Below are 24273 nucleotides of genomic sequence, written 5' to 3'. Positions count from 1 at the left end.
GAAACATTGCTCCATCCTCTTATTTTCCTGGTAAATGTCTGTTCATCCTTCAAGACTTTGATTAAATGCTTCCTCACTTGTGAAACCTTCCAGACTTTCCCCAGGCAGTTTTAAGTAGCTTAAGTTCCTTCTGTCCCATGACAATAATTATCTTGTATTATAACTGTGCTGTTCACATGCCCGCCTCACCACCCCACCATTTCGAGGGCAACAGACTGTGTTTTCTTTGTATCTCGAATGTTTGCATTCATTCTTCATTCATTTCTCTCTTCTGTGGTTTTATTCGTTTAACAAATGTTTATTGTGTTTCGAACTTACAATGAGCTAGACAAGGAAGGCCCAGGGGACACTCTGAGAAACATTATTCCTGCCCTCTTGGAAGTTACGGTCCGGTGGGAGATAAAACTAAAATAAACATGTGATTACAGGCCAGCAATGCCACCCAGAGATAGACAGAAAGAGGTGTATGAATAGGTAAGTAGTAGTTCACCAGACTCAGAGATTCCCATGAGACATGAGGACAAGGTGCATGGGGTGATGGGGTGGGATCCTGGTGCCAAAAATGCACCTAGTCCTGCACAGCTGGGGTACCAAGGGGAAGTAACAGAACAAAGAGAAACACTGATGCTGGGTGTAGAGACCAGATCCAGGGGCCTTGAAAGTCAAATAAAAAGAGTGGACTTTATTCTGAAGGCCCAGGGAGTCAAAGGCATATTCTAACTACTTTATCCCTTATTTCCTTTAAAATTACTCTGATTGCTTTGAATTGAAAAATAACTTCTTGTAATAAGAAAAACAGCAACGAAAAAGTTAAAAATGATTCTCTCTCATTTCTACATCCTGAAGCCATGGAAGCTATTAAACCACATTTGTTGGAACTGGTATACATACATGCAAATAGGAGCAGGCACATGTGCATGTTTTATTTTTCTCATTCTGCTTTTTAACAAAATGGAATCATAGTATACCCATTTCCCCTCAACTTTATTGTTTGCACTTAATATATTAGTATCTCTCCATGTGAATACACTGATACTTAGAGCTAACTCGTTCATCTTCCTTTGTGATAGCTACACAGTGTCCCACAGCATAGAGGCACCATGTTTATTCAGCTATTCTGTTGTTGATGGATAATCCTCCATTGCCTGATATTTCACCAAAGCAGATAGTGCTTCTGCAAACAGCCTCATCAATATCATCAAAATATTCTTAAGGATCAGGCTCTTGTATCCACTGAAATGACTTCTCAAAATGGGGTTGCTAAGCCGAAGTGTGCATTTTGAACTTCAGTAGATATTACTAGACTATTCTTCCCTTGAGTTTTTAGCCATTCCTATTCCTACTAGCAAGGTATAAAAGTGATCATTTCTCTGTGTTCTAACACAGGATGTTAATGGCCTTGAAAATTTTTGCCAATCTCATGAATAAAGAATTAATTTTATTTTCTCTAATCCTCTACTCCATTCTCTACTCCATCTAAATCTTCTTTCCTCTTCTGCAACCTGCCTGTTAGTAATTTTTTCCTATATTCCTGTTACCTTTTGCAATTTTAATAACTATTTATGTGGACTTTGGGCATATTAAAGATAATACCCACTCATTTGTGCTACAAATATTTATCTAAGTCTATAGTTTGTCTTTTGACTTTGCTTAAGGGTTCCTTTTATTTTTCCTTTTAATCTGAAAAAAAATGTGGAAACATGTCTTTTTTCCCCATATCTTTAGGATTTTAGAAACTCCTTTCATTATATAAAATATTCTTTCCTAAAATTATATAAATTTTCAAGTACTTTCTCTTTCTCTTCCTCTCCCCCCTCTCTCTTTCCCTCTCTCCCTCCCTCTTTTTCAGTACTGGGGATTCAACATAAGGCCTCATGCATGCTAGACAAATGCTCCACCACTGAGCTACATCACCAGGACTTTTAAATTTTTATATTTTGAGGCAATATCTTCCTAAATTACTAAAGCTGACCTTGAAGTGACCTTGAAGGTGCCATCTTCCTGCCTCGGCTAGTAGCTGCGATTATAGGTCTGTGCCACTGTGTATATTATTTCTTTACATTTAGATCTTTAACCACAGCCCATCTGGGACTTATTTATGCATAAGGTATAAGCTTATCTACCTCCATTTTGTTCCAGAGGGAGAGACAATTAGATTAACACCATTTCTTGAACGAATCATTACTTTCCCACTAAATTGAGAAGTCCTCTTTATGGGATATTACATACTGTGACTATTCCTGAATTCCAGCCTGTTCCAGTGGACCATTTATTCATGTGCCAGACACATTCTTTTGATGACAATCACTAGATCTTAAATTTTAATGTTTGGTACAGCAAATGTCCCTTATTTCCTTTTTCAGAATTATTTGCCAATCTACAAAGCTATATTACAACACACAACTATAATTATGCTTTTTAATTAAATTTTCTTGTGTTTCAAAGAGGAAGTGGTTGAGAGTCTTGGCTAATCCCGGGTGGCCGCCTGAATCGCCCCGGTCACCCCAGTTGCACAGGCCTGTGCTTTGATTCTTGCCTACCAGATGACCCCAAGTCCCCAAGAACGCTGGTCCCTGATTGTAGTTCTCCTCTCTTCTGCAAGTGCCCAGGATGGCTCTACCAGGTCATGAGGGGTCTTCTGCCTGTTGCCTTCCTTGGACAATTTGTCCTGGCCCATTTGATGCTGCCCTCGTGGGGGTTTTCCTCCTCTCTTGGCCCCTGCTGTCTCTGACCACATGGGACAGGACCAAGTCTGCATCACTGCTCCCCCTTCTGTGGTTCTGCAGCTGGTCATGAGACGTTCACACACCACACTGCTCTCCATCTCAAACCCTCCCACCAGTAAATGTGTCTCTGCTTCCAGGCCACCCTTTGGTTCTCTTCTGAACACCATTCTTCACCCTCCTCGAGGTGGACCCATCTCTTTCCTTCTCCTATTAGGTGCTACTAATGGTAGCAGGATGCTGATACCATCAGAATCAGTTTTATGGATTAAATTGTGTTCCCCTAAAATTCGTACATTGAAGTCTAACTCCCAGTACTTCAGAAGGTGACCTTATTTGGTCTCGGTGCGGTGGCTCGTGTCTGTAATCCCAGCAGCTTGGGAGGCTGAGGTAGGAGGATTGGAGTTCAAAGCCAGCCTCAGCAATTTAGGGAGGCACTAAGCAACTTAGTGAGAACCTGCCTCAACATAAATAAGTAAATAAATAGCAAGTGCTGGGGATATGGCTCTGAGGTTAAGTGACCTTAGGTTCAATCCCCAGTACAAAAAAAAAAAAAAAAAGAATGTGACCTTGTTGGGAAATAGGCTTATTTCTGATGCAATTAGTTAAGATGAGGTCATTAGAAATGGTCTTCATCAGTATGACAGATGTACTTTTAAAAGTGGTAAATTTGGACACAGAGACAGGGGGGATACCACAGGAAGATGGGGTGGTGATTCTAAAAGTCAAGGAACACCATAATGAACACCTAAAATCCCAGCAACTCAAAAGGCTGAGGCAGGAGGATTGCCAGTTTGAGGCCAGCCTTAGCAGTTTAGTGTAAACTCTGTCTTAAAATTGAAAATAAAAAGGTATGGGGATGAAGCTCAGTGGTAAGGTGCCCCTAGGTACAATTCCAGTACCACACACACACACACACTAAAATGAAAAAATAAAATTAAAGCCAAGAAATGACACAGATTGCAGCAACTGCCAGAAGTAGGGGAGAGCATGGAACAGACTTCAGAAGAAACCAGCCCCACCAATGCCTTGATCTTGGATGCCTCCAAAACTATGAGACCATAAATCCCTCTTGTTCACACTGCCCAGTCTGTGGTACTGTGTTTAGCAGCCCCAGGAAACAAATGCACACAACAACCCAATGGCAGAAGAAGGCAGGCATCTTGCCTTACCTGAGGCCTCCTCTCAGCTCTGCAGGAGTCCAGTAGGGAACCAGATCACAACAAGCTTCAAAATGGGTTTTGGGTGCTAAGAACTCTAGTATCTGAGCCTTGGCTTTCACCAGTATGAGTTTTTGTAGAGCAACCAAGGCTCCCCATAGCCACCCTCAGTCTAGCTCCCTATGAAAAATCAGGTTGAGGGCTCTGCCATCCTGGTGGTCAGCATTGTGCCCAAGCTGTAGCAGTTCAGCAAGACATAATTGGTAAACGACTACTCTGCAAACTATCTAAGTGTGACATGCTGAGGTTCTCATGATTTATCCTCTGGTGTCCCCCGGCCCCAGGCCCCTGCCTCCTTCTCCCATCACACAGGTATCCTGGCTTCTCTGTGCAGAGATGACCTGTGGGTGTTCCTTAGGACTGGGTCCAATGGTTCCTCCTCGTGCCCAGTGCTGAGTGCAGTGTCTACCTCAGAGTAAATAAATGCTCAGTCTTGTCTCTTGGGTGGACAATGGCCAAACATACAGGACACTCTTCAGACTGAGTTCCCCCACATCATGAATCAACAAAGCAGCTGTGAAGTCATCACTTTAGAGGAGCTTCTAGAAACCAAGCCAGCGTGGAGTTGCCGCTGATCCCTACTCTTGCCATATAAACCCTGCATTCCTGCACATTCTTTCTGGGCTCGGGACTTCCCAAGCACCAACAACCACAACAAGGCTTCCAAGTCTTTTTCTATTGCTGCTCTCCACCCGCAGCTCTTTCCAGTCAACTTCCCACAAAGGAGGCTTAAACGGCCTCTGGCAGTCTCCCTGGAATTCACAACCAGCCTCTCCCACTCCAAAACCTACCAAAGCTTCAGACAAACTCAGAGGGGAAACCCTGAACTCAAAAGTGGGTCTCTTCCCCTGATGCTTCAACAGGCCTCCTTTTTTTTTTTTTAGAAAGCACAAGCATCTTGAAATTATTGTTCCAGGAAAAGCACGTGAAGGGAGAAAGGGAAAAAAAATCTTGAGATTTCCCTGTCATTATGTACCAGAAACTTTCACATATAGCAACTGCACTGGGGAGGGCAGCTGCTAGAGTTGGGGAGAAACGTGTAGGGACAATGGGGATTTGAGAGTGGGAAATGGCAAGAAAATGCCCTGAACTCTGGTCCAACTTGGCTCTTAAAAAGAACCTCACCACTCGTTAACTGGCCCTAAAACTTGCTAAGTGAAAAAAGAAAAATAAATGAGCTCATTAAATCCGGAAGGAGGGAAGACCTGGAGGCTTAACCAAGGAAATTCCCAACACCCACTTAGAAAAACAAGGGGGTGTTGGGCACAATTAGACTCATGGCCAGGACTAGGGACTGGGCCCCAAATGAGGACTTGAGTCATGCTGGAGCACAGCATAGGGCTTGGCCACCTCCAGTTCTGCAAACAGGCGCTCGGACAGAGACCCACTGCTGCTCACAGTGCAGCCAGGATGGTCACGGTGGTTTGGCAATTCAAGTGGTCCGTGTCTCTGGTCAAACTGATGGGGAAATCAGTTGGGAAATTTAGTGGGAAGTGCCAGGGGCATGACGAGTCTTTGAGAGAATTATGACTTCAAGCAGACTGTGGTAATCACTGCCTGTGACAAACACAGCCTCAGTTTGGCTTAATAAAGGTTGTTCATCATCCTCCATCCATCCCTCTCCCACCCAGCACCCACTTACTGAGGACCATCTATGAGCTGGCCCAGTGTCAGACTGACCATCCCTTCAGGACTGACTCCCAGGATTGTCCTAGCACCTTGTGAAGGTTCCTGGCTCCCAGCCCCAGCTTCACTCGTTGACCACAGTCCCCTTTGGTTTGGGGGTTCTGCAGAACCCCTTGGTATCTTCCTGTTCTTGATTCATTGGGACTCTAATCACTCCTGGTCTGAGCTTTGATTTTTGAGTGAAAGAGAGATTCCCTCCCACCACAGCATCATCATGGCAATGCCTGTAGCTAGAATAATACCTGCACAAGAATAAAAGGAAGGCAGATGACAGGTGTCTAACCCACCTGTATGTGTGCAGAGGAGACCTCCGAAAAAAAATCCCTCTTCAGAAGAGGCAGCTCCACTGTCAGGCTTTCCCCAGGTATAGAGCTGGGTGGGGAGGGAGGCAGGTAACTCCAGGCAGATGAACAGTAAGGACAAAGGCACAGAGATATGCAAGAGGATGATGGGGTTAACAAGAAACCCACCCACTGCTAAGGAAAAGAAGTGGTTTGTGCTTCTGCCCCGATTCTCTTCCCCCTGGGGACAATATGTCAGAATGATTTTTATGATGATTCACAGACAAAACCTCACAAGGGACCCGGCAAGATAACAAGATCCATTCTCTTTATCATCCTTTTCCAATGTGGACACCATTCTCAAAAGGTAACATACAATTGTGGGAAGAGAGTGAGTTTTAGAGTACAAAGATATTGAACCTCAACTCCACTAGCTGTGTGACACTGAACTGGCTAATTAACCTCCCTCAGCCACATTCTTCCTCATCTATAAAATGGGTGTAATAATATCTATGCACAAAAAGTGGTTGTAAAGCTTAGAAATAACATACAAAGCATCCCTCAAAATGCTCTGCACCGTGTGGCGGCCCAGCCTGTGTTCAGACAGAAGCTGATATTTTCCCAAATTGTGAGCTGTACTGTCACCTGGGGAGCCCTCTGCTCCTTTCAGTGCCTGGCTCTTCCTCAGTGAGAATGGATAGACCCTGGTATGACAGCCAGGACACTCTGTGACATTCAGCTCTGCAACAAAAACACTGGGTTCCCCACTTGGCATCTCCATGGAGCCTACCCTTTGCTCTTGAAAGCTTTGAAAACTAATTGTCATGCATGAACAAGCCCCTGGAATCCAAAGTCACTTCCTTAACAGGCAGAGAGGTCAAACTGCTACATGGATTTCAAATGTGCTCCCAGAGGTCTGTTCTCAAGGTCAGGGCTATGGGCTGTTCTCTATCTTAAAGCATGTTAGACACAGTTTTTACTCTCTCTGAGGCGGCCCGGCTTACAAGAAAGGTGCTTGCAAAAGATTAAAATTAAATTTGTAGTCCCCTTCTCTGGTGAGAAAAGTGTGGATTACTTTGGTTTATAGAGTAGGACAGAAAACCAAGGTGACCTCAATAAAGGCTGCTAGTCTGGGGTGGAGGGGAGAAGGAGAGAAAGAGGTAGGGCATCCTGGAGTCCCCTAGGGAATCACAGAGGGGACTTTTCTCAGAAGTCTAGATGGATGGCAACTAGCCCTGTTGCCCAGGAAGAGGGGGTGATAACTGGACCTTTTGTGTTTGGGGTTGAAAACAAAGGATCACTGGGATTCCCAGGAGCCTGCGCTGCCCCGGGGCTCCTGGGACCAGCTGGCACCTGGAAGGCGGCTGCGAACGGAAACTGGCGGCAGAACTCAGCTGAGCTGCAACCTCGTGAGCTCAAGTGGGGGTTACTCCTGGCTGAGGTTACCGCTGAGGGAATGGGGTCATCCTCTCCCAGCGAACCTCGGCGGCTGTACGCGACACGGACAAAAGCCGCTTTGTAGAAGGCTGAGGGACCTCTTACAGCGCCACCGTGTGGCGGCCCAGGCAAAGGCGCCGGCGGACTGCGCCTCGCATTTTGGTCGCGTGCGGGGTAGACCTGGGTAGAAGAGAGGAGGGACTTACTCAAGAAGAGGCAGACTTTGTGATAACAGGGTAGATGGAGGATATTTGCCATACAACTGGAAAAATGAAAAAGATATGTGTTCATTTAAGTGTGGAAGTAATTACTAGCATACTGTGTCCATACTCTGTCATTTGGTCCCAGCCAGTGCCCCCTCACTCTGCTAAAATTTATGGCTTAATGACAATAGGAACTGTTGGAATAAGGACTGCTTAAGCATTAGGGATGCCCAGTCTCTGATGTTTCCAGTCCCCGACCCAAGGAACAAGCGTCTGGTGAGTACCTGCATGACCAGGAAATGAATGAGCAAATTGAGGATTTCCAAGGTGCTCACTCACACTGTGACATACTTGTTAGGAGACTTTTCTTGCCTCAGTCTCAACCAAGGCACCAGTGAAAGACAGCTCACAATATGTAGATTGTGTAAAGAGATTTCTGAGGACTGATTCTATGATCCAGAATTATTATCCCTAACTTGAGATTATGGAAGGATCTGAGGAAATGTAGAGAGGAGAGAAAGGGAAAGAGGCGTGAAATGGTTTCTTGGGAGCGCGTTGTTTCCAAGTCCCCACTTCCCTTTGAGGAGTGTGGAAGGGCTGCTCCTTCACTGGAGTTGAGGCAGGGGGCCTCCCGGGAACACTGAGAGGTCTTGCACTGTGTTCCATGGGAGTGGGGAGCACAGGAAACAGGTGCCTGGCTCATACAGAGATGGCCTGGGCAGCAGAAGAGAGAAGGCGCCCCAGGATTGGGCTGCACTGCCAGAATTCCTGAGAGCAAGGATTTGTGTCTCCCAGACCACCAACAGGTGGAAAAGCCAGGCTGCAGCAGTGTTCAGTTCTGGCTGAGAGCAGAGCCTGGGGTACCAAAGGACCCCCAACTGTGAGATTTGGTGCAGAGTGGGCCCTTATCAAACCAAGGGCTCTGGCAGGAGGAGGGGCATCCAAATGGTCAGGAGGCTCTGCTCACATCTGAGGTATGTGACCATAAGGAGGTGACATCAGATGCAGGTCCCCAGTGCAGCAGAAGCTTGCTCCCTAACAAGCTCAATTCCAGCCCATTTGCCAACCTTCTTAACCAGCTTGGAGGACATGAACCGAGAATGTGAGAAACAGATCACCAGACCTTCCCAGATAGCAGCTTTTCCCTATCTTCTTCCCCAGTGAGGAGGGGATGAGATTGAGTTTTTATTATTACACAAACTAGCCTTTCTTTTTGCTCAAGAGAGACCATTTGCAATGAAGTGGCATGTGCACAATTATCATTACCTGACTGAGCAATAAAGTCGACAGTCCAGGATAAATGCATTTTAAAAGGACCCAAATGAAAGATGTGTTTTGATTAAGACTTCACTGGAGTGTATTCGATATACTAGTTGCATATGAAGATGTTATTTATTTACCCTTCTCACAAAGGCGGCATAAGAAGTCTTGGTCACCATCCTGTGGCATCATTGGGAAGTGACTTTCAGAGATGGAACCAAACAATAGGAAGTTAAGTGATGGAGAGTGTGACCTTGAAGGGACTATTGAGATCCCAGTTCTTTCCTGTAAATCTCTTTCTTTTTGCGTAAACAGTTTACTCCATCACACACTCCCCATCATGAGGCACTGAGTCACCACAGGACCCGAAGCAATGTGACCAAGAAACCATAGACTGAAATTTCTGAAACCATGAGCCAGAATAAACTTTTCCTCCTTTTAGTTGATATTTCTCAGGCAATTTGTCACAGCAATGGAAAGCTGACTAACAGAAAAAAAAATTTACCTATACAAATTTTTTGAGCAGCCCTTTCTGTCAAGCCCTCCATGCATGAAAATGTCAAAATGCAGGGTGAGCTCAACAGAAGAGAACAGATACAGAGAACTAGTTCTAATGGTATAGGAAAAGTCAAAAAACCAAGCAGGAAACAATAAAGCAACAGAGAAATAATAGGAGCAGGAAACCGTTACCATCCCCAAAGATGAAGGGACAAAAGGAAGAGGTGATATTATCAGAGCCAGATGCAGTGACCACTTGGCAGGAACTTGAACCTTGGAATCGGTTATCCAGTAAGAGCTGAAACCTTGGGGGACATATTTCCAGTGGTGCTACTCAAAGCAGAGGAAGGAAAGAAATACCCTGGTTCATCCCTGTTCCCCACCAGTGCCTCTCATTGACCAAAGCTAGCAGAACGTCAATTGGCAAGTTATCCCAAGAAATGTAATCTGCAATGATTGGCCTCCGCGGTACAAAGCAGAGAAGCTGCAGGGATTTGAAAGAAAGCATGCATCTGTCCAGCACAGACTCTGTGCTAGGAACTGAGGTGGAAAAACTAAACGGGAAGATACAGCCCATAAGGCAGCTAAGCTACACAAATTGTTACAGTGCAGTATGGTCAGGGATTAAGAGATCTGTGCAGTCTGGGAAGAGCAGAGTACTGGGAAGCGCATCCAAATCTGGCTGCCAGGAGACAGGTAAATAGGAAAGATGTGACATTCAAGCTGAAGCTTGAAGTGTTATGGGCCAGGCTATATGGGCAATGACCAAACAGACTCCATTTTACCCTGAAACCCCATATCATGTAATAAATGCTTCTTCCTTGGGAAAACCCCAAGTCTGTACCCATTACCTAGCACAACATACTTGGCAACACAAAATAGCAATTCTTACACAATGTCAAATTGTCCACTTTGATTTTCATTTTTCTTAGGCAATGTACCTTGTCAGAGATTGATTGTCTGGACGTTCAATAACCAATCTCTAAATTGTACTGAACTAGGGTCATTTTGACCCACTTCCCTTCTGCTTGCTTGCTACTATGCCATCTGAAAACTCCCGTGGGAAATACCAATGTACCCACTGCATTGTCTCGCTAACTGCCCAATTCAGCTTCTGTACCTGCTTGCTTGCAGCTATGTCAACCCGGATGTGGTTTTTGTGGTTATTGCCTTTAAATATCCTAAAAGGCTCAGGCTCGGGGCTGTTCCTTGCAGAGAAAGTTATGGGTCCTGCGGGGAGCAGTCGCTGGCTGGCGGGCTAAATAAAGACTCTCCACCTTGGACAAAACTGGGACTTGGTGTGTTTTCTGAGCGACCTGCCCCACAACAGAAGAATGAATCAGAGTTAAGTAGATTGAAAGAAAGGTGCAATTGGAGAGACCATTTAAGGTTAGAGATTCTTGAAAGCAAGGAGCCGGGAAAGATCATGAGCAATTTCTGTACAAAGAATCCTTTGGTGGTTCCTCATTGTGTGTATGGGAGACAATCTAAGTCTCCCTCCAGGTAGTTCAAGGCCCTGCTCTTACAGCCTCAGCCTCATCTTCAGTGTGCCCTGAGACTCCAAGTGACTTGTACCTTTCCCTGCATGTCCAGAGGTCATGATCTCCCACTCTGCGCCTTTGTACAAGCCTTTCCCCCTCATTTTCTGGGGGAAAAAATTTTTCTTGCAAACATCAGCTGCTCTGCAAACTTAGCTCCGATTTCCCCAAAGTTACACTCATCCAAGATATATGTGCATTGCGGGTACATGAGCCTTAGCGAATTTGTTTCTATACCTTATTGCCCCAATAACTGTGAATAAGGTCCTCACAGGTGACATCTGTATCTATCCATTAAACATCCTCGGTGCCTGCAAAGCATCTGGCACAAGACAGACACTCAAAAAATAGAGAGATTGGAGAGAACAGGAAGCCAGGGAGAAGCTTCCAAGGTATGTTGATTTCAAGGTCACACTGCTGGGACTCTTTAAAGTACTCATGTTTATGTTGGAACTCAGAGAGCTTTGTAAGGTTTACTGTATAAGCACTCTACAATTTTGTGGATATAAATTTCGTTTCCAAAGCAAATATTCTAATTTTTTTCAAGGTTGTATTACATTTCAGAATCTACACCCATGATGAACTCATCCTCAGGAGGTTGGAAAGTCTCATGTTCCCCACTCTCCACCTGCTCCTAGAGGCCACTCCAGCTGCTTCTGAGATCTCACCGCATGAACCCATTTCTCCTTTGCAGAAGGTACTTTGGCTTATTTGTTTTTCTTGCAAAATAAGCAGATTTAGCTCTCAAAATTGCAGCTAAATCTAAAGCAAATAACTTACAAGAAAGGCAGGCATGGATCACTGAGTAATTATTACCTGATTCGTCCCCAGCTGCCTCCACCTTGGCCACATTCTCCAGCTCAGCTTGGCATAGCTTCAGAGTCGCTCAGTCAACAGCCTAAATGTCCACCCACGGGGCCTTAGTCAAATGAAGTGCAGAGCAACCACATGATTTAACACTTGGCAAGCATTATAACTGATGTTGAAGGTGCATGTTCACTGATGTGGCAGAACATCGATGACATCTTGTTTTAGGCTGATATGCACTCGTGTTTGAATGCAGACAAAAATATTTCTGGAAATACATAAACTGAAAATGTCTGTTATTTTTCTCCATTGGGTAATTTCCAAATTTTTAAATAATTACATTAAAATTATGAGAAAATGGTGATTTTAAATTTTAAACTTAATCAAAATGCAGAAGATCAAATATCCGTACTTTGATTAGTTAATTGTGAGTTGCCCTTACCTTTGTGATCATTTGGGTCAGGAGGATTTTCCAGGGCTGCCTCTTGTCATCTGACGAAGGGCTACTCCTATTTCAAGACTGAGTTCAATTACTCCTCTTTTGGGGACCCTGCCTTCCCAGACCTGTATAAAATGACATTCCTGACTGTTCTCCCAGCCCACTCTGGCTCCTTACACTCCAGCAACCACTACAGTACAGTATTTTTTTTTAGTTGTCAATGAACCTTTATTTATTTATATATAGTGCTGAGATTCGAACCCAGTACCTCACACATGCTAGGCAAGTGCTCTACCACTGAGCTACAACACCTGCCCCAGTACAGGATTTTTAAATGGTTTACTCATATCAGGCTAAGCCTTTTTCTTCTTTTTTTTTTTCTTTCTTTCTTTTTTTTTTTTTTTTTTGGTGTGTGTGTGTGTGTGTGTGTGCCTGAGATTGAACCCAGGGCCTTGTGCATGCTAAGTACACACTCTCCCACTGAGCTGCACTCCCACACTAATCCTTTTGAGGAGGATTAGCTGCTTGGTCTTAGGTATAATTGGCACACAACAAATAAATGACCCAACACATTGATGTGTGTGACCTTGGACATGTCATTGTCCTCAACTTTAAATTGGGGATAAGTGTGCCCATTCCTCGAGGGGTTGTAAGGAGTCCACAACACAGCTTCCTTCTTTCAGCCCAAATTGTAGGCAATTTGCTAGTAAGACAGAATGTTCACTTCAGAAAAATGTCTTTGTACAACTAGTGAAGAGGAAATGTGGGTATATTCTTGTTTCATTGTGTTAAATGAGAAAACGGCGGCTCTCAAACCACCAGCCCTCCTCAGAGGACCCACCAGCAGACAGCCTCATCAGCCAAGTGAGTATCTGCTTTTCTGAGCCCTCACCTGGTTTGAAGCACTGGCTTCTCCAGATCACTGCTGAGTACTGTTTTGAGTAACAAAACTGTTTTATTTTGATTATTTCCAATGAAAAGCTTTCTGAGTTGTATTATAGACCAACACAACACTGTAAGTAGTTTTAAACTATTTCACATGAATTAAATTACATTTTGTCAATTTTTTTTTTTGGTACTGGGGATTGAACCCAGGGGTATTCTACCACTGAGCCACATCCCAGCCCTATTTTATTTTTTATTTTGAGACAGGATCTCACTAAGTTGCTCAGGGCCTTGTTGAGGCTTGAGGCTAGCCTTGAACTTGCGATTCTCCTGCCGCAGCCTCCCAAATCACTAGGATTACAGACATGCACCACTGTGCCCGGCCATTTTGTCTTTTTAAATAATAATTTCAGCCATAAATATATTGATAGTTCACATTCACTTAGAATGATTCAGACAACTTTCCAAATATTGTACCTGTATTTGATCATTAATTTGGTAATATTTAAGGGAGATAAATGATGCTATTTTCACTTCATTTTCCCAACGAAGAAACTGAGGCCAAGAGAGGTTAAGTCGGGTGCTCAGTCACAAAACACAGCCTATAAACCCTAGCACCACGGCTCTGGAGCCCACATGCTCAACACTGCACTACAGCTATGCAAAGAGAGGCTGATGGAGAGAACATTTGGGTCTGGCACAGTTGGGATAGTGTGTTCATTTCCTGAACATGAGGTTTCCTTTATGATCTAAGCATACACAGATTATAGAACATATTAAAAATAAAATAGAAAAAAGAGGGAGGGGCTGGGGCTGTGGCTCAGTAGTAGAGCGCTTGCCTAGCACACGTGAGGCACTGGGTTCAATCCTCAGCACCACATATAAATAAAATAAAAGAATTGTGTCCACCTACAACTAAAAAAATATATTAAAATAAAAGAAAAAAGAGGGAACCCTAGATCCACCAACCGTCGAAAATAGTCCTCATTTGCTCATTATATGCAATAGGAGAATACGGAGCTATTATGCATGTCAGTCAAATCTCCAGTTGATGTCATGGTGATAGTGAAGTAAGCGTGGTAAGGTTATTGGGGGAAATGTCTAAAGTGTCTACTCAAATTTTAGCCAAACTACACTAAACAAGGATTGTGCACTTCACTCTCTGTCTCTCCCCATCCTCGCAGGAGCATCACTGAGAGGCACATCACTGACAGCATCACCCTCATGCACACCTATGATCAACCCTCAAAGTCCCCAATGCTCTCTTGCTCTCATTTTCTCTCTCCCTGGACATGCTGAGAATGTGTTTTCCCCCTGGGCTGCTGCTGCTTGAAAATGACCTCGTGGATGAAGATTAACAAGTCACTTAGGAATACTGAAGGACCCATGCACACAGCGCAGTGGTCACTCCTGGCCCTGTGCTCCAGACTCCCCACTCTGCCTCAAGGTGCTGTGCACTGGCTTGTGCTCATTCATTCATTCATTCATCCCTTCAGTGAATGCTTACTGAGTCGCTACTGTGTCCCATACCCTCAAGCCCTGGAGGGGCCAGGATCTAATGGAAGAGACTGACATTACAAGGTGATGACATGGTACAGACACAGCTGTGAAGGAGAAGCAATAGTAGCTGTGAAAAAGACCTGCAGGGGAACCAGTTCACAGAAGGGTAAGACCTCAAGAATGAGGAATGGGAAAGGGTAGAAGTTCTGGCAGACAGAAGGAACCCAGTTGTCAATCAAGAGACCAACAACGTGGCTACTGAAAAGGGAGTGATGTGGAGGGGACCTGTCAAGAGATTCGTCTGAATCAACAGCCAAGGGCAGGTACCTGGGGAAGAGAAGGAAAGGCAGAGGGCCCCAGACAGAAGTTGGGATTTCCTTCTAACTGCAAAAAACAGCCAGTGAAAAGATTTGAGCAAGGAAGTAACATGAGAAAGAAAACACCATCCCTTCCCACAAGGAATTCACAACGGCATAATTAGATTAGGAGCTCCAAAAACTTTAATTAGGCCTGGGTAAAATGATGAGAACACAGAATTCACACTGATATTTTACTAGAGGCCTTGGGAAGATGTAATCGTGTTGACACTAATGACTCTGAGAATCCATGTTCCCTCTGATTTACCTTTTTCTGTGAAAAAAAAGGAAAGAGCAGGCAGGGGATAGTTAGGTTTTGGCGACAGTCAGAGCAGAATGAAAAGAATACATTGGCCAAAAGGGGAAAGGGTTTCCTTTAAGTTTAAGTGGATACAGGTTGTTTCTTATTATCACGAATTAGTTTCTCTCTTCATGTTTATTGGCAAGAATCAAGAAGCTTCATGAGATACTCTTTATTCACTCTTACTTTTTACAACAATTAGATGTTAGGTACTTGACATTACCTTCGTTCCCTGAGGCCATGTGTTGATAAATCTGTAGCCCATGGACCCACATTTGTTTTTTGGACAATCCATGCGTATTAGCAATGTGTTTTCTTTTCCTTTGTTCTGATGTTGTGATATTTGGCTAATCCTTGGAGGGGGAATTGCCCCTCCAAGGATTAGCCAAATCCTAGAGACAGAGCATATGTCACCGGGGAGCATGCTTTGCAAATACAAACTAACCAAACCAAATCCAGAGCCCACAACCTCAACTGCCTCCTTTATTGAATTCTCCCACTTCAGACCTCCATCCACCTGCCTTAAACACTGCAGGGCGAGAAAGCAGGAAACCAGGGACAGCCCCATACCATGGTTTCAGAGCCCACTGAAACTATTCCTATTAGTTAATAATAAACCTGTTTGCCCTGCCTGGCTTATTCCTTCCCACAGAGATGACAAAAAAGACTCCAGCCCCCACCTCCCCCTTTCCCTTTAGCTCCTCTCCAACTCCAATGCCCAACCCTCCCCACCAAGATGTGACGGGCCCCTTCCTCTTGGGAACTGTACTTATGATGGCTATGGGCTTCATCTGTTGGATTTGCCAAACCTCAAATCTTCTTTTTAATACCCAGTATTTAAAACACCATGAAGTGGGACACAGCACACATCTGTAACCCCAGCGACTTGGGAGGCTGAGGCAAGAGGATCACAAGTTCAAAGCCAGCCTCAGCAACTGTGGGAGACCAACCTCCCACTTGACTGAGTTAACTCCCCTGCTGGGTCATGTGGAGTCAGGCACCCATGCTGCTAGACTGCCCCTTCTTCTAGGGTTCGATTGACTATGTCTTTGTGCCTGAGCTTGTCTTCCTACAGCCCCATGGGTGAAGCTACGCTCACCTGTTCCTTTGTAATATAACCCCTTGCCCTGTTTAGGATAGAATGTTCCATGGAAGTGCCTTGGGTGTGTCCCCTTCTCTTACTGTGCCCTTGGGTGTGGCCTACCTAGATGTCAGTCAACCTGCTGACAGTGGACATCATGAAGATAGACTCAGCCCCCTGAAACCTGACCCCTTGCCTCATTTGAATAGCTTCTCCTCAATAAAAGGGCTCAGCACATGCATTCTCTCTCTCTTTCTGTGGACCCTTAAGGTCAGAGGAGCCATCACAGCGACCCCAAAGAAAAAGGTATTGTGTCTCTTGTGTGGTTATTTTGCAACCCAGCTAGCCCAGTTTAACTGGAGTGACCCCTGAGCCTTTTAGTCGTGAACAGAAACATGGCAAGCAACTTAATGAGGCCCTAAGGAACTTAGCAAGATCCTGTCTCAAAATAAAAAATAAAAAGGGTTGGGGGTGTGGTTTGGTGGTGAAGTGCCCCTGGGTTCAATCACTGATACCAACAAAACAAAACAAAACACCATGAGCCAGGCATGGTGGCATATGCCTGTAGTCCCACGTACTTGGGAGGATGAGGCAGGAGTCTGCTTGAGTCCAGGAGTTCAAGGCTAGCTGGACAACGTAGAGGGACATACCCTGCCTAAGCAAAACATAATGAGCTAAGAATGGCTTTTACATTCTTAAGTGGTTGAAAAACTCAAAAGAATAATGTTTCATGACACTTGAAAATTATATGAAAGTCAAATTTCATTTGAACTCAGTCATACTTCTTCCTTTACATGTGGTCTGTGGCTACCTTGGGGCTACACTGGCAGAGTTGGATGGCTGTGACAGAGTCCACAAAACCTAAAATATCCACTATTTTTACAGAAATTTTTTTCTTATCCCTGCCTTAACCTGTAGAAAATGATTGTTATTTCATTTGTGCATTTAACTAAAAACTTGTATACCCCAGTACTCCCGGTGTCTGAAATAGTCTGAAAGCCTCAGAACCTCTGGTTCTTTACCCCCAAATAACTGAGCCTCAAGTGTTTTCCTGACTTTTAAAAATGATTCTTAGAAGAATCTCTTACACTGTGACTCAGGACACCCATATAGGTAACAGAAACAAATTTCATACATTACTCATTTTTACAATGTGTGGATCACTTTGGTGGTTTCTGTTCTTTTCTACTTCGTTTAAAAAGTATATTGGCCAAGCTCTACTGATTTCACAGCCCACTCCTGGGTTGATATGCACATGTTAATGAACTTCACAAAGCTAACAGATTCAAATGTCAACAACGTGAAATGTTTCTCTTAGGTAGCCTCCTGAGGAAGACAGACAGGAACTCATGACAGCAATAAAGCATAAAAAAATGAGTTTCTTAAAATTGCTCTCAAAAAAAGAGAGAGAGAGAGAGAGCTAATTTTTTTTTGAGTTGTTGAGTAATTTGGATTTGAAATGAGTCTTGAAAAACGGCCAGGGAGTCCCTAGTAGAGAAGCAAGAAGAAGGCCCAAGTCACTCCATGTCAGGATGACACGTCTATAACATAAACTCCACAGGCTAAGGGCTAGATCTTGTGCAACAATCTTTTAATTTCCAGTTCCTAGCATGATGTTTCCCACCCAGGAGGTGTTCAGTAATTGTTGGTTATGAGTCCACAGAGAATTGCCTCAGGGTTTAGATGGGCCTAACTCTGCCTCTGTATAAATTTTCATTCTTGTAGCCTATTTGCTTTTTACCACTTTTCACTTCTATCAGGGTGTTGATTTTTTTTTTTAAACTTCTACACTGTCTGCCATGTTTGATTCTTAAGAATTAATCAAAGAGACCCACCAAATCCACATGGTATTGAAGTGTGTCTTCCATCTTGAATCTCTTTGTCTGGTCTACCATTTCCAGCTTCAAGGACCCTCCATTCATGACTTTATGGCCTAGAAGGGCCAGACCAGAGCTGCCAGCTGCACACTCCCCCCAACTGCCCCCCGCCCTGCCAGCTTACCTGAGCTTCTCTTGTACTTGCCTATTCTTATTCCCCTAAATCCAAAAAAAGAGGGAACAAATGAATTTCTGCCTCTTCACATTCATACACAGAAGGCTTTGCTCCTATGTGTTACAGTATAGAATCCAATGCCCTCTCCAACATTCCTTAAGATTCTTCATTCTCTCTCTCTCTCTCTCTCTCTCTCTCTCTCTCTCTCTCTCTCTCTTCTTTTCTTTTTTTTTTTTTTTTTTTGTAGTAGGACCTAGTACTTGCTAGGAATGCACTCTACCACTGAGATACATCCCTAGCTCTTCGTTATCTTTGAGTCCTGGCACTCTGTGGACATGTGTTGTTTACTGAAAATTACCTCTTTATTATACAGGTAATTTTAGAATTTCCTTCCTTTCTTATTCTAGGCCTCTGTCCATCCCAAACATTAATTTGTACTGGAAAAAAAAAAGAAGAAGGAGGAGGATGAAGTAGAGGAATAGTAAAGGAGGTGGTGGTGGTAGGGGAGGAGGAGGAGGAAGTAAAAAAAGAAGAGACTGTTGTTCAAATGGGGAATGAGACAAAAAAAAAAAAAAAGCCATTGCATAGCTTTTTTTTTTACTCCACAGAATATGGAAGGTTTTTGAATCTTTTAGATGACAGAGATGGTAGTGGTTTTCTTAGTTAGAAAGGTAGAGAGGATCAAGGAAAAAGAGACCTATCACTGTGGGTGCCTCCTCTATGCTTAGCCTGATATGGGTGACTCATACATCCCCCAAACAGGATCTGCTCTTCAGTTGTGCCCAGCCTTACATGTTGCCAGCTACAGTGACATGAAGTGTGGCCTGCTCATCCTTGGTTTGATTTACAAGCTGTCTCCTGGCCCAGTGTCTAAGAATACTCACAGCAAAGTGGACAGGGGTAGAGTGCAGGTCCCAATCCCCACACCTGGGAAAGTGGCCCTCAGTATGTCTGGTATTCAGGATGGAACAGAACAGAGTAAGGTAGTCTCTGCTGCCACATATGCTCATAATTGTAGGGTAAGTCTAAATACTCACACTATGGCACTAACAAGGAAAAGAAGCTGTTGCCTCCAAGATCTGAAGGTAGAATTTTCCAGTCCTCTCTACCTTCCATGAGTCTATCATTCAGAGAGAAAGAGGCACCAGACACTCTGATCCTAAATGCAGAGGATACCTGAGACCCTTCCAGAAGTAGACCCTCAGCATTTATTATAGTCTACTCCAATTCCACTATAGGATGTTGAATTCCATGCAGTATCTGGCCACATCCACAGATCCCTGCCCCTCTTTTCTGACTTCCTACTAATATTCCCCTTCACCCAAGTCTGGGCATAATAGCATAAGTTCCTATTTGGCAAAACATCACCAATGTACTGAACTCCAGGAGGTCATAGTTAAAGGAGGTCATAGTAATCTACTGAGTTCCCAAGAATCAGAGAGGCTTCCAGGCTGCAGAAGGAAAATTAACTTATATCTTTGGATGCTTTATTAGTTAGATTCTCATCACTGTGACCAAAATACCTGACAAGAACAACTTCTATGAGGAAATCTTTTCCTTGGCTTATGATTTCAGAATTTTTATCCAACAGTGGGCTGGCTCCTTTGCTTTGGGCCTGAGGTATGGCAGAACATCGTGTTGGAAGGGTGTGGATGAAGAATGGCAGTGAGGAAGGAGAAAGAGAGTAAGGGAGGAGTCAGGGACAAGATATAGTCCCCAAGGGCATTCCCACAGTGACCAATTCCTCCAAACCCACCTGCCTACAGTTTCTACCACCTCCCAGTAATCCACTAAGCTATCAATGGGTTAATCCAATGATGGGGTCAAAGCCCTCACAATCCAATCACTAAACCCCGCCTCTGCATGTTGCTGCACTGGGTATCTGCAAAACAGGCGAGTTTTGGGGGGACATTCCAGGTCTAACCCAGTACAGATGCTCTAACCAGGTAGAAAAGAACACCCAAGAAATGATGATAATCACATATTATGGATGTATTTTAATTAAATACTCAGAGAACATTTGTAAAACTCTGGGGATGAAGAATCCTTCCCACACAGACACAAAGTTCAGAAGCCATAAAATAATATATTGATATATTTGATTATTCTTTTAACACATATGATAAAAGTTACCCCAAAGAAAAAGATTTAAAAATTAATAGAGTGGACAAAAATGGATTAGTGTATTTAACAGGACAAGTGAGTTAGTATATCTAATTATCAAGAATGCCTAAAATTTTATTTAAAAACAGACAAATGGACAAATGGGCAACAGTATAAACAGACAATTGGTAAAAGAAATGCAAGTTACTAATAAGCTACAGAAAGAAACTCAATCTCACCAATAGCAAAATGTAAATTAATACAAAAAATTAAAGACCACCTTTCACCCATAAGATTGTCCCCAATTTTTAAAACTTTAAGAAAAAAAAAATTAAAAAGAGCTAACATGCAAAGCCAGCCAAGAGAAAGGAAATAGAAATGCTTACAATCATTGATGGTGAGTGCAGCTCTATAACACTCTGAAAGGTGGTCTGATGATTTCTAATAAATCACAAATCCACATACCTGTTGGCCAAGAAATCTCACTTTGGGAATCGAGTGTACAGAAATGAAACAAGCAGTGTTTAGAAGCAAAACACCATTGATTTTGGTGGTAAAAAAAAAAAGTTAAATTGTCCACTCATGTTTGCCCAGGAGATGAGAACACTAAGTAAGTTATTTCATCCCAACTCAATAAAGGACCATGAATTTGAGTGGCCCTGGGAAGAAGACCTGGCTGACCTTTTGGAAGATCTTTGCTGACCAATAGAGGCATCTGGACTCATCATCCTTAATCAGCCTACCAGTGTGACCTCCCTCTTTCTCAGCAATTTCGTTCGCTCTGGAAGGTTCTAGTGAATTTCTTCTCTGGTTTGAACTCCTTATCAGGCTATATAGTAAACTTTGTATTTTTCAATGCTCTGGTGCTTTTTATTTTATTCTTCAACAGGAAAAAGTAAACTAAAAAATAAGGGTTTGGAGATGCTGAATTCTAGTGCCCAGAGAATGTGCCCTGGGGTGATGTGGCTGGCAGTCGTAGGTCTGTATCTAAAGCTAACTAGGTGTTTGAGGAAGGAATAGGAAAGATGCCATCAGCAAAGAGGTTCAGATAAGAATAAGACCCAGGCCAAATGGAATGTGTTTCCTGGGAAGATAAGAAGACTTGAGTGGAAACCCTCGGAGATTTCTGAAAGATGCGAAAGCAGAAAGTCTGAGGGTTGTGTGATCTTCCATTGAGGAAATGAATATTCATTCTCTGTGCTCAGTCAACCTCCAGTGGCTAGTGACTCCTGATGCTTATAGTTTACACTGAAGTGTTTTGTCTACTTTCCTATCTGTATTTTTTTTTCCAGGCCTCATTCAGGAAACAAGGGAGCTGTATGTCTGACTCATGATGGAACAAGCAAAGATGTTCTGAGAGGTTTCATTAGTGAGCAGTGTTGATAAGGAAACAAGACCTGTCTTTGTTTCAGGGAGGAATCTTAGTTCTAAAATTCATGTAAAGGGGACACAGCTTCATTTAGATTTAATTCAATATCTAATTGGAGGCCCAACGCCACCATCTTTGTCACCTTTCCATAGGAACAGTAGAAATCTCACCCAAGTGTGTTCAGGTTCACTCCCTCCCCACTGTGCAGAGGCCACCTTACTTCTCAGGTAGGGAAGCAGCTCTACACCTCCTCTCTGACTTGGTCCAGAGGGAATTGATCCTCCTGCTGAGATATTGCTGCTGGTCCCTGGGCTCCTGTCCCCAATCCCCTAATACCACTCTGGAATCCCATCACTCTTTGCTCTCCCTCAGTCTCCCAAGAACTCTGCTCAGAGAGCATGGGGAATTACTCTTGTCCTCAAGACCCACAGATGCTCTGGGACTTGGTCACTGGGAGGTTGTGGCTATTCCTTTCCTAGATCTTCCTAACCCTTCAGACCTCAGTACCTGACTTCCTCCCAAACTCTCCCCACCCCAGGGAACTTGGAATCATGATTTTAATCACAAAAGCACTGTCTTGATTGTAATGTTTACCTTCAAGATATCTAACACTGTCTCCTTGGTGAGTGCTGGCTTTAACCAGAGACCAGCAGATGGGGCTTACACAAGTGTGTGTGCCTGTGTGTGTGCACGCATGTGTGTTAGGGAAAAAAGAAAAGGAAATACACAAGAAGGAAAAACATCGATTAGTGCCTCAAAATAGTATTCATAATAGTTGGGTTTATTGCAAAAACATAGATCAATTAAAAAATAGTTGTGGTTTGTGTTTCCTCAGAAAGGGGACCCGTGTCTGCAGACCAGATCACTCCACTGATCCCAAACTCATCAATTCACCATATGCACGTAAATGAGAAGCAAAACAAGAGAATTAGAAATAACCTCCAATCTGCTTGTGAACAAGGAATACCTGGCTTACTCCAACAGAACAACACCAACTTCCTGATACCTGCACCCCAGAGAGAAGCCCTCTACCCGCTGGGACCCTGAGTGGAGTGTGGTGAGAGCTGCAGAATAAGGAGTAGCTCCCTGTCAGCCCTGGGGAGTTATCAGCTGGGTGATAATGTCTTCAGACGCTAGTTGGGGGAGGGACTACTATGCTACAGGACATCTGTGACTTTTCAGAAATAATAATGAAATCCACAATGTTTTGTTAAGTCTGTGGAATGTAATTACAACCTATATTTATATATAAATATAAATAAATATGTACAAATATTATATATATATATAAAAATATATATATATAAATAAAATAATGTCAGTGGTAATGGAGGTGGGAGAGATCTCTCCCCGCAACAAAAGAGAAATAAACTTCTTAGTCCCAAAGGAAGCAGTGGCAGGCGCTCAAGACCATCCTTTGAGAGGTCACATCTGTAGTATGTTACTAGAGAGCTTTGACTGGGAAAATCTCAATGAGCCACGGAAAGCCTTCCAGAGCGGGAAGCTTGTGGGTGGTGCCACCTGCTGGCTGCTGCTTGCTACTGCTGATGGCTCCTTTTCTCCTCTGGGAAGAATTAGGAAGGAGAGTAAGTAAAAAGCTGAGCTCTTCTTTCTGAAATAATTGCTCGAGTTTTCTTCGTCTTCTTGTAGTTTGCTCCCTACACTTTTCAGCAAAGGTAAGTCTCTAGTGAGTTCCTTTACTGAAATTTTCTTATGTCAATTCTAAGGGCTTATTTCATATTGAAATTCTCAAAAAGGTACATTGAAGTTTTAACTCCCTTGTGGCTACCCACCCTTTACCAAAAACTTCCTTTCTCAAACAAAGCAGTTCTTCTTTTCTCTATATTTTTTATATAACAATATATGATAACAGTTGATTTTTAAACCTGTTATCTTCTCTCTGAATGTCCACATTTGCACATATATATTTTTTTCTGTTGTGCAGTATCTTTTTTTCCCTTCTTGTTGTGTAGTATCTTAAGAAATGAATAAACCATAGCATATTTAGCTGTTGACCTATCACAGTAGATTTAACCATCATGTTCCTTTCAGTTCTTTGCCAAAGTAAGCAATGTTTGCAGTGAACAGTCTCCATATCTTTAATGTGTGAGTTTTCCTTGGGGATAGATAAGGTGTGGAATTAATACCTCAAAGAGTATCCCTACTTTAAGTTCTAAGCTACTATCATATTTACCAAATTTTATATCCTGTCAACAGAGTGTGGACTAAATACTTTGTCCCTGCTCCTATACTCTCCCCTTCTCTGTTTCAATATAGAAAGAAGAAATACTGTCTTATCACTATTCTAATTTTAATTTCCTTCTTGTAGTTTTAATTCCCTTGATTGATTTTTTTTGGTGTTGTGACTCAGATGATGAAATTGTTTTTATGTTTCAAAGTCTTATTATTTTCTTGTACGAATGATTATTGATATGCTTTAAAAAGTTCAATATTGAATTGTCCATGTTTTTCTTTTCCATGTGGAGTTCTTTGTATACACTGGGGATTGATCTTTAGTTGGACTAATCTAGTCTTTAATTTTATTTGTGGTATTTAGTTTTATTCAGAAGTTATTAATATCAATATAACTAAGT

The 24273-nt window shown here is 43.1% G+C and overlaps 1 pseudogene; it reads left to right on the top strand.

Moving 5' to 3' along the window:
- Positions 1 to 23085: 23085 nt before the first annotated feature.
- On the top strand, positions 23086 to 23265 carry LOC124084963 (small nucleolar RNA U3; annotated as a pseudogene).
- Positions 23266 to 24273: the final 1008 nt, after the last annotated feature.

Source organism: Marmota monax, unplaced genomic scaffold (genome assembly GCF_021218885.2).
Source record: "Marmota monax isolate L192 unplaced genomic scaffold, Marmota_monax_Labrador192_F-V1.1 WCK01_AAM20220418_F8-fsc00106, whole genome shotgun sequence".
Lineage (NCBI taxonomy): Eukaryota > Metazoa > Chordata > Mammalia > Rodentia > Sciuridae > Marmota > Marmota monax.
Note: the sequence above shows the minus strand (reverse complement) of the source record. Positions and strands in the feature narration are given on the sequence as shown.